Source organism: Dendrobates tinctorius, unplaced genomic scaffold, assembly GCF_039654945.1.
Source record: "Dendrobates tinctorius isolate UK_male_01 unplaced genomic scaffold, ASM3965494v1 ptg000024l, whole genome shotgun sequence".
NCBI lineage: Eukaryota > Metazoa > Chordata > Amphibia > Anura > Dendrobatidae > Dendrobates > Dendrobates tinctorius.
Window position 1 is genome coordinate 2,520,058 of NW_027361692.1, and position 11,547 is coordinate 2,531,604.

The following is an 11,547-nucleotide window of genomic DNA, read 5'->3' on the forward strand; positions in this document are numbered from 1 at the left end:
CCTTGCTTCCTTCATCAACCATGAAACAGCCCCTAGGGCTAATGTTTTGAAGACACTATGTCTATGCCTGCACATTGAATAAGAGTCAGTGATAAGCGGTCATACAGGAACGCTTAGGCCTCTTTCACACTTTTTTTACAATCAGTCACAATCCGCCAGGTTTTGAAAAAAACGGATACTCAATTTTCTTTTGAGGATCCGTTTTTTTTCCCCATTGACTTCCATTAATGTCGAATTGTGACGGATTGCCGTCCGTTGCATCCGTTTTTTTTGAGGATCCGCCAAAAGTTGCTGTCCGTCACCATTTCAAAACGGAGCTTGCAACGTTTTTTTCTCTGGCGGATCCTCCAGACACTGATATAACCCGAAATTCTTTCTGGGTGCCGGACAAAAAAAATTCTCTCTCTCTCTCTCTCTCTCTCTCCTTTTCCAGGCTGCGATTCCTTTAAAATTCTTCATTTGTCGGATCCGTCAAAAAAACGGACAGGTGGCATCCGTTGTCATCAGTACTAAAACGGATCCGCCATCCGTCCTTTTGGCGGATTTTGACTGATGCAAAAAACTGAAGTGTGAAAGAGGCCTTAGGAAGCCACCCAAGGGCAGACAAGAATGTCAGGTCTCCACCGCAGCTCCAGCCAAAAACCTCCAATGGAGGATAGTAGCAAGGAGAAAATGGAAAACGGTCTTAGGCCTGTTTCACACTTGCTTTTTTTTGCAGCGCGTTTTTCCCGCAAAAAAACGCATTGAAAAACGCATACAAAAGCATACAACTGCTGCGTTTTTTTCAAGCATTTTTATGAGCATGCATGAAAAAAACGCAGCGTTTTTATGCGTTTGTATGCGTTTTTAGTGCGTTTTTACCGCGTTTGCGTTTTTTTCCAACATTAGGTGGCCCCTCACACTAACCCAAACCATGACTTTACTAACCCTAACCCTGACCCTAACCCTAACCCTGACCCTAACCCTAACCCTTAACCAAACCATACTTAACCCTAACCCTGACCCTAACCCTTAACCAAACCATACTTAACCCTAACCCTGACCCTAACCCTAACCCTAACCCTAACCCTGACCCTAACCCTTAACCAAACCATACTTAACCCTAACCCTGACCCTAACCCTAACCCTAACCCTAACCCTGACCCTAACCCTTAACCAAACCATACTTAACCCTAACCCTGACCCTAACCCTAACCCTGACCCTAACCCTTAACCAAACCATACTTAACCCTAACCCTGACCCTAACCCTCACCCTAACCCTTAACCAAACCATACTTAACCCTAACCCTGACCCTAACCCTAACCCTAACCCTTAACCAAACCATACTTAACCCTAACCCTGACCCTAACCCTTAACCAAACCATACTTAACCCTAACCCAAACCCTAACTAACCTTAACCCTAACCCTAACCCTGGCCCTAACCCTAACCCTAACCCTGACCCTAACCCTAACCCTAACCCTTAACCAAACCATACTTAACCCTAACCCTGACCCTAACTCTAACCCTAACCCTGACCCTAACCCTAACCCTAACCCTAACCCTTAACCAAACCATACTTAACCCTAACCCTGACCCTAACCCTTAACCAAACCATACTTAACCCTAACCCAAACCCTAACTAACCTTAACCCTAACCCTAACCCTGACCCTAACCCTAACCCTAACCCTAACTCTGACCCTAACCCTTAACCAAACCATACTTAACCCTAACCCTGACCCTAACCCTGACCCTAACCCTTAACCAAACCATACTTAACCCTAACCCTGACCCTAACCCTAACCCTAACCCTAACCCTGACCCTAACCCTTAACCAAACCATACTTAACCCTAACCCTGACCCTAACCCTAACCCTAACCCTAACCCTGACCCTAACCCTTAACCAAACCATACTTAACCCTAACCCTGACCCTAACCCTAACCCTAACCCTAACCCTGACCCTAACCCTTAACCAAACCATACTTAACCCTAACCCTGACCCTAACCCTGACCCTAACCCTTAACCAAACCATACTTAACCCTAACCCTGACCCTAACCCTAACCCTAACCCTTAACCAAACCATACTTAACCCTAACCCTGACCCTAACCCTTAACCAAACCATACTTAACCCTAACCCAAACCCTAACTAACCTTAACCCTAACCCTAACCCTGACCCTAACCCTAACCCTAACCCTGACCCTAACCCTAACCCTTAACCAAACCATACTTAACCCTAACCCTGACCCTAACCCTAACCCTAACCCTGACCCTAACCCTAACCCTAAACCCCCTTAACTAACCCTAACTTTACCCAAACCCCTAAATTCCATTGTCTAAACTAATGGTAAAAAAAAAACGCATGTGCAAAAAAACGCATACATAAGCATGCCAATGCGCACATATGCTCACCATAGACTTATAATAGGTGTCTTGCTGTAAAAAAACGCATTGCGCGCGCATGCGTTTTTTTGAGGCAAATCGGACGCACAAAAAATGCAACAAGTTGCATTTTGTGCGCCCGAGCGCATACCGCAAAAAAACGCATGCGCGGTAAAACGCGTACAAACGCATGTGTATGCGCACATAAGCGCATCCCATGCAAAGTATAGGAAAAAAAAACGCATGCGCTATTTAGCGCTAAATTACCGCGAAAAAAAACGCAAATGTGAAACCAGCCTTAGGAGCGCAGGAAAGAGACTCAGACAAGAGATGGGTTTAAACCACAACGCGTTTCGACGGAGGATCCGTCTTCATCAGGTTAGTAGACCAGTAAAAAGTCCAGTAAAAAAGCGAGAACCCATATTAATAATAAAAGCATGTAAACAATAGCATCAAGGTAAAGCGCACTGATGATAAGAAGGCAAATAGTTATTTGGTCACTTTATCAATCGCTAAATTCAGACCTTCAGGGGCAAGTGTGCTAAGCTTGAATATCCAAAAGCTTTCTCTATTGATTAAACTGTTGAAGCGATCAGCCACGGTATCAGGTATGTGGTCAATAATTGTTAGTTTCAAAGTTTTGGGATTTTTTGATGCACAGTTAAAAAATGTTTAGAAAGGCTGTGCATCAAAAAAATCTAAAATCTTTGAAACTAACGATTATTGACCACATACCTAATACCTTGGCTAATCGCTTCAACAGTTTAATCAATAGAGAAAGCTTTTGGATATTCAAGCTTGGCACACTTGCCCCTGAAGGTCTGAATTTAACTATTGATAAAGTGACCAGATAACTATTTGCCTTTTTATCATCAGTGCGTTTTACCTAGATGCTATTGTTTACATGCTTTTATTATTAATATGGGTTCTCGCTTTTTTATTGGTCTTTTTACTGGTCTACTAACCTGTTAATAATAATTTTATTCATTTTTATCTATATTATTTTATTGCTCCTTCTTGCACATTTTATACGTTTAAAACTTGTTTACCTCATGCTGTTTTATCTCACGTTTTATATAGGTTGTTTTTATCTTTTTTTTTTATAATATATGATGTCATCTTGTCATAACATGTGACTATCATAACATGTGACTGTTTTGACTGTTATGATTGGCTGCTTCCCATTTAAATACCCCATCCCCTATGTCATTAATAAACTTCCACCTGATGAAGACGGATCCTCCGTCGAAACGCGTTGTGGTTTAAACCCATCTCTTGTCTGAGTCTCTTTCCTGCGCTCCTAAGACCGCTTTCCATTTTCTCCTATGCCTGCACATTGGGCACTGGAACTACCATGCTAATAGTCTACTTTCATAATTTTCTGGTTCTTGAGGCCTCCTTCCTGCGTCAACCATGAGACAGCCCCTAGGGCTAATGTTTTGAAGACACTATGCCTATGCCTACACATTGGACAGTGGCAGTGGAACAACAAGGACAGTAGTCCAAGCTTTAAAGTAGTGAATCCCTTGTGTTGATGATGATGGGTGGCTTCTTCCTGCATTAACCATCACACAACGCCTAGGGCAGATCGCTCTCCTTACACCACTTACACACTTAGCTGTCTGAAGATCGCCTCCATCATCACTCGCTCTTACGGCACTTCTGATATATCACTGGCACTGCGTAAGTGGCGTAAGAGTCCCGCTCTACCAGCAAAAAATGACAGGACTTCAAATAGTGTTTGTACATTCTAGTGAAGCAGTGGTGTAAAACCACTCGTGCAGCCCCTGACCAGGTGCCCCCATGTTATATACATTTGTTTACAGCATACTTTTTTAACATTTACACATTTTTTAGCCTTCTTCTCAGCCCCCAGACCGCTATGTAGGATCCAGCAGACAATTACTCACATTGCATATTACGGTATACTCGGTTCAAGTATAGCGAGTCCGAATACTTCAGTACTCGCTCATCCCTATTCATTCTGCATCTCAAAAATCGGAATAAAAAGTGATCAAAAAATGTCAAGTGCCCAAAAATGGTACCAGTAAAATCGTCAACTCGTCCCGCAAAATATAAGACCTCACATGACTCTGTGGGTCAAAATATGGAAAAATTATAGCTCTCAAAATGTGGTGATGCAAAAACTATTTTTTGCAATAAAAAGTGTCTTTTAGCATATGACAGCTGCCAATCATAAAAACCCGCTATAAATAGTAAATCAAGCCCCCCTTTATGACTCCCTTAGTTAGAGAAAAATAATAAAATTAAAAAAAGTATTTATTTCCATTTTCCCTTTAGGGGTAGGGCTAGGGTTAGTGCTAGGGCTAGGGTTAGGGCTAGGGTTGGGAATAGGGTTAGGGGTGTGTTGGGGTTAGGGTTAGAGTTAGAATTGGAGGGGTTTCCACTGTGTAGGCACATTAGGTCTCTCTAAACTTGACATGGCATCTGATCTCAATTCCAGCCAATTCTGCGTTGAAAAAGTCAAACAGTGCTCCTTCCCTTCCAAGCTCTGCCATGCGCCCAAACAGTGGTTTAACCCACACATGGGGTATCAGCATACTCATGACAAATTGCACAACAACTTTTGGGGTCCAATTTCTTCTGTTACCCTTGGTAAAATAAAAAATTGGGGGCAAAAATATATTTTTTGTGGAAAAAATATGATTTTTTTATTTTTATGGCTTTACGTTATAAACTTCTGTGAAGCACTTGGGGGTTCAAAGTGCTCACCACACATCTAGATAAGTTCCTTGGGGGGTCTAGTTTTCAAAATGCTGTCATTTGTGGGGGGTTTCCACTGTTTAGGCACATCAGGGGCTCTCCAAACGTGACATGACACCTGCAGACCATTCCATCAAATTCTGCAATTCCAAATTGCAAATTGAAATTCCAAAACATCACTACTTCCCTTCCGAGCCCCAATGTGTGCACACAGTAGTTTTCTACCACATACGGGGTATCAGCATACTCAGGACAAATTGTACAATAACTTTTGGGGTCCAATTTCTCCTGTCACACTTGGAAAAATAAAAAAATTGGGGACTAAAAGATCATTTGTGTGGAAAAAATATGATTTTTTTATTTTCACGACCGGGCATTATAAACTTCTGTGAAGCACTTGAGGGTTCAAAGTGCTCACCACACATATCGATAAGTTCATTGGGGGGTCTAGTTTCCAAAATGGTGTCATTTGTGGGGGGTTTCCATTGTTTAGGCACATCAGGGGCTCTCCAAATGCGATTTGGCATCAAGCCCATTCTGCATTGAAAAAGTCAAACAGCACTCATTCCTTTCCGAGCTCTGCCATGCGCCCAAACAGTGGTTTACCCCCAAATATGGGGTATCAGTGTATTCAGGACAAATTGCACAATAATTTTTGAGGTCCTGTTTCCCTTGGGAAAAATAAAAATTGGGGGTAAAAAGATCATTTTTGTGGAAAAAATATTATTTTTTAATTGTACAGCTGTACGTTATAAACTTCTGTTAAGCCCTTGGGGGTTCAAAGTTCTCACCACATATCTAGATAATTTCCTTGGGGGGTATAGTTTCCAAAATGGGGTCACTTGTGGGGGGATTTCCACTGTTTAGGCACATCAGGGACTCTCCAAACGTGACATGGCGTCCGATCTCAATTCCAGCCAATTTTGCATTGAAAAAGTCAAACGGCGCCCCTTCCCTTGCGAACTCTGCCATGCGCCGAAACAATGGTTCCCCCTACATATCAGGTATCAGCATACTCAGGACAAATTGCACAATAATTTTTTGCAGTCCAACTTCTCCTGTTATCCTTGGTAAAATAAAAAAATTGGATCTGAAGTATTTTGCTTGTGAAAAAAAGTTAAACGTTCAATTTTTTAAACATTCAAAAAATTTCTGTGAAGCACCTGAAGGGTTAATAAACTTCTTGAAAAAATTTGGTTTCGAAATTGTGCTGATATAAAGTAAACATGTGGGAAATGTTACTTGTTAAGTTTTTTGTGTGCCATATCTCTGTGATTTAAGGGCATAAAAATTCAAAGTTGGAAAATTGCAAAATTTTCAAAATTTTCGCCAAATTTCAGTTTTTTTCACAAATAAGCATAAGTTATATCCATTAAATTTTACCACTAACATGAAGTACAATATATCACGAGAAAACAATGTCAGAATTGGAAGTGTTCCAGAGTTATTACCTCTTAATGGGACCATGGTCAGAATTGTAAAAATTGGCCCAGTCATTAGCGTGCAAACCACCCTTGGGGGTAAAAGGGTTAATTCACGTTAGAAATTTTGGTGAAGTATCCTTTTTCTGCATCGGGCCAGTACTTTGGGGTGGAACTGTGGGTGGGGCTTTTGCCTCTGCCATGGCCCCTCTACAATTGTATGAGCCTTCTTTGTTAAAGTTTGCATTAGCAGGCTTGTACAATTGGACAGGGGACATGGCAGAACCGAAAAACCCTACCCACAGGCCTGCCCCAAATTCCCGCACCAATGCACAAAAAGGATATTGCACCAAAACTTCTAACATTAGAACAAGAACCAGGATGCAGATTTCTTCCCTACAAGTGTCTATTAAATCATTATGAAAGCACCACTATGGCCATACCTTTATTTTAACATACCAAATCATGATGACAGGTTCCCTTTATAGTTAAAAGCTTATTTATATTATACTGTCCTCATACACATTAGCAGGGTGTGCAATGAGACATGTAGCTAAACCCCCTGTCTTCTTTAAGAAAAGAGGCTGTAAGATTGTAACCTTTTTTTATTGAATCCAGATGTGACAGGAAAGGGTGAAACTATAGAATGCAATAACAGGAGCATTTCAGAATATATAACTGCACAGAGCATAAAATACAGATAGTCTGCAATACACAGTAACATGAGGTAATACATAGGTACCATGAGGTAATACATAGGTTCCATGAGGTAATACATAGGTACCATGAGGTAATACATAGGTACCATGAGGTAATACATAACTGATGATTACCTATTTAATACAACAAACATTATAAACACAGGATTATAACACCTAGATAGTGCTTACCAACTGTGCTTAGAGCAGGCTGTTTAAGAAGCATGAAGAACACGAATGGCATAGTTTCTCCTAAGACAAATGGAGGAATAATGGCTGCTGTTCCCCTCACAGTGTCATAAACAAAATCATGATGTAACAAGAACAATCCCACAATACATTGCAAATTAATCTAGAATCTATGCATTAAATGGCCAGCAGGTGGTGCTGTTACCTTATAGTATGAAATATATGAAGGATTAATACACACAAAAATACAATGTCTGTAATAATCGAAGACATAAAAAATGACTAGACCTTCTAGACAGCAATTATATGGCTGGACAGAACACTCCCTGCTTGACGTCAGCCGACGTCACTATTGTGTTTATTGGACGATAACAGCAGAACGAGTTCCCCTACTGGCCTGAGGAACAATTTGGTCTCGCCTTATTTTCCTATTTTTACTTCCACCTTACGTACGATTCCATCCTTACTTGGGAATGTATGGGTAATGAGACCTAATGGCCATTCATTTCTTCGAGACTGACAGTCTTTCATTAGTACTATATCACCAGGCTGGAGGTTAGGCTTGCTGGTTTGCCATTTTCTCCTCTGTTGCAGAGTAGGCAGGTACTGTTTTTTCCACTTGTCACAAAAGGCATTGGAGGGACTCTGTACTTGTCTCCATCGACTCCTGTAACGGTCTTTAACATTAAATTCTGCAGGTGGAGAGCAATTAGGGTCGGTCTTCTGCGTAAGCAGCAGGGCTGGGGTGAGAACAGTTGGGTCATCAGGATAACTGGAAATTGGAGTCAATGGTCTGGCATTTATGATGGCTGACACTTCGACCATGAATGCTGTCAAGCTTTTGTGTGTCAGTCTTGCAGATCCTTCCTGTAAGAAGATTGAATCGAGGATTCTCCTTGTGACACCTATCATTCTCTGCCATACACCTCACATATGTGAAGAATGTGGTGGGTTAAAAGTCCAAGTACACCCATGTACACTTAGGTATTTTTCTACGTCCTTCATATCCAAGTTGGAGGAGAGTTGCAGTTCTCTTGCTGCTCTGAGTTTCCTCAGAACACTATCTTTTGGTATTGGTCGTTGATTGGTTAAACAGTCGATTTCTTTGGCATAGTTTTCCCATTGTAGAGCTCGGATAATTATATTCTTTGACTGCTCTAGCTGTAGAGCTGTGTGGACGTGTTTACCATGGTGCCAGTGGTCCTCAAAGTCTTGAAGTGTAGGTGCTAACTCTGCATGACCGTTCTTACATATCTTCTCCATGAAGGTTAAGAAATGGTGTTTCATCTCTGGTTTATTATGGAAGCCATCTCTGGTTTATTATGGAAGCTGTGCCTGAGGGAGACAAATCATTTGTAAACTTGTTCTCTGTTGTTAGGCAAGCGTTGTCTTTGAGGCTTGAAGGGTAGAGATGTAATCCAGCTCTTCATTTTGTCCTGCACCAATCCTTGCTCCATCATCTCTAGGAGCAGTCTATCTTCAAATGACATTGCTATACGATTATCTTCTTTGGTCTTGTGGAAGACCGTACACCCAAGGTGATCTTGGTTGCAATTCTGAATGCAATCATCATTGGCACGACTCGCTAAGATACTTGGTGCTGAAGTGCTGTGTAGCAACTCCTTTATGAAGTAGTGATTTTCACATGGCTGAAAGAGAGAGAGAGATCAAGCGTACTGATAAGCATGTTGTTAACCACTGTCGGTTTGTGAGCTTCTCCTAAACAGTCCTCTCCTACAATGACCCACCCAAGGTCGAGTCTCTGGGCATATGGAGCGTTGTGAGAGCCATTGATATGCTGCCTAACCTTGTGGACTCGTAGAATATCTCTCCCAAGGAGCAAGACTATTTGAGCCTCTGGGTCAAGGTTAGGAATCAGGTGTTCTATACGCTTCAGATGAGGATGATATGATGCCACTTCAGACGTAGGTATCTCTGACCTGTTGTCAGGAATCTGGTTACATTCCAATATGGTTGGTAAGGGCAGAAGCATTTGGCCATCTATAGACTCGACTACATAGCCTGTTGCTCTCTTAACAGCTGTCTGTACTATACCAGCACAAGTTTTCAAAGAGTAGGGGGCACTGGGTCCTCTGACGTTAAAGCTATCAAAGAAGGCAGACTTGGCTAATGACCTGTTACTCTGATCATCTAAAATCGCATACACTTTGATGGCTTTGTCCCTTTCGTCTGCCGGGTAGACTCTCACTAGGGAAATTTTAGAGCAGGACTTGCCTCCTATGAGATTTCCACAAACTTCTGTACAATAAGAAGTAATGGCTGGAGTGTCAGTATTTGAGTCATTCAGCTCCCCACTATGCTCTTGGGGCAAAGCATCCGATGGTGGTCCAGGGTGTAAAACTGAGTTATGGTCGGTGCTGTCACATTCGGTACACCTTGCACTAACCTCACAGTCCGTGGCGAAGTGGGATGTTGAAGAACAGCATTTGTAGCAGATGCGGTTCTCCTTAAGGAAGGCCTTCCTTTCAATTACTTTTCTCTGAAAGCTCTGCACTTAAGTAAGGAATGTGGTTTCTTGTGTAAGGGACACCGCCTGCTTTGGTCCTTGGATTTGTTTTCTCATTGACCGGAGCGGAACTTTTTGTGAACTGAACCTGTGGAAGAAATGTTAGTTTTGTTGACCTCTACAGTTGTTCTACGAGGTTTACTAACAGAGTTATTGGCACATGACAGCATGAAATCAAAACTAGGATCATTTCTAATTTTTGCTTGTTCTGAGACAAAATCTACAAACACATTGAATGGAGGAAATGGTACATTTTAAGTCTGTTTATACCTAGAACCATATGTAACCCATTTGTCTTGCAGGTTATATGGGAGTTTTTGAACTATGGGGTTCACACCTCTAGCAGTGTCGAGATATGTCAACCCCACAAGATCTCCTTCTGCTTTTGCTACACAACTCCATTAACAAGTCAGTTAATTCTCTGAGCTTTGAATAATCCTTGTTCACTATTCTAGGAATGTCCTCTATCCTTTTAAACAAGGCACTTTCTATAACCTCTACTGAGCCATAGCATTCATCAAATCTATTCCAAATTCTTTTGAGGCCGACATCTGGATAATTTACATTAATGTCTCTGATTCTCTTTGCGTGTTCGGCAGACTCACTTCCTAGCCATTTTACCAAGAGATCCACTTCTTCACTACATGATAGACCTATGTCTCTTATGGTATTATTGAAGGAGGCACACCAAGCCCTGTAGTTTTCAGCACGATTGCTGAACTTTACAAGTCCCTTAGTGACCAACTCACGTCGAGCAAGGAACTTGGCAAAGTCCATTGTGGCTTGATTGGCACCGATGCCAGCTGATGGAGTGTTGTCAGAGTACATGTGTGCTGTGCGATCATACCTGTTAGATGTCTCTGGTTTGGTCCAACTGCTATAGTACCTTTCTGAAGTGAAGGGATTCTCTTTAAGCCGGGACAGATTCCGGATCTGCTGTTCTGGAGAAAGATTATTGTAGTCAGTATCATCCCAATGTGTATTTCCTTGCTTTTGGTAAGAAGACTAATAGTTGGCTTTCTGGGGGTCTGAATTATCTGGTTGGCTTGACTTGTTGACAAAATGCTCTGTCTTCGCCTGTGGGTCTGTCTCGTCATTTGATTTGGAATGCTGATGGACGTACTCTGCAGTACGCTGCAATGGATCGTGAGTAACTTGTTGTAGGCCTAGCACACTGCTGTGTTCATCGTCAGAATATACGGCAGCTTCTAAGGCTTCTGCTTCTGCTATGGCAGCTGCTGTTTCTTTTTCAATAGCAAGTTTCTGTAATGTTTCTTCAAGGCACGCTTTCTCTGCATCCAGGCATGCTTGTTGGTGTGCCTTTTCTGCATCCAGGCATGCTTGTTGTAGTTTCAATTCTATCTCTTGCTCAGCAAAGGTGCTTCTTGCTTTTGCTGCTTCAGCTTTTGCGCGGGCAATAGCGGCGGCATTGCTGACGGATGATGTCTTGGAGGAACCAACTCGTGATCTCGTCTTGAAAGAGGATGCTCGTCCTTGAGACATGATTCAACAGTTAGGCGACCGCTGTGATATCCCTTTGTCGGCTCTGCGTGGATAATGGCGGGCTCCGTATGGTCCGATTATTCGGTCCGACCGCTAGGAGGTTGCTGCAATATCCGTAT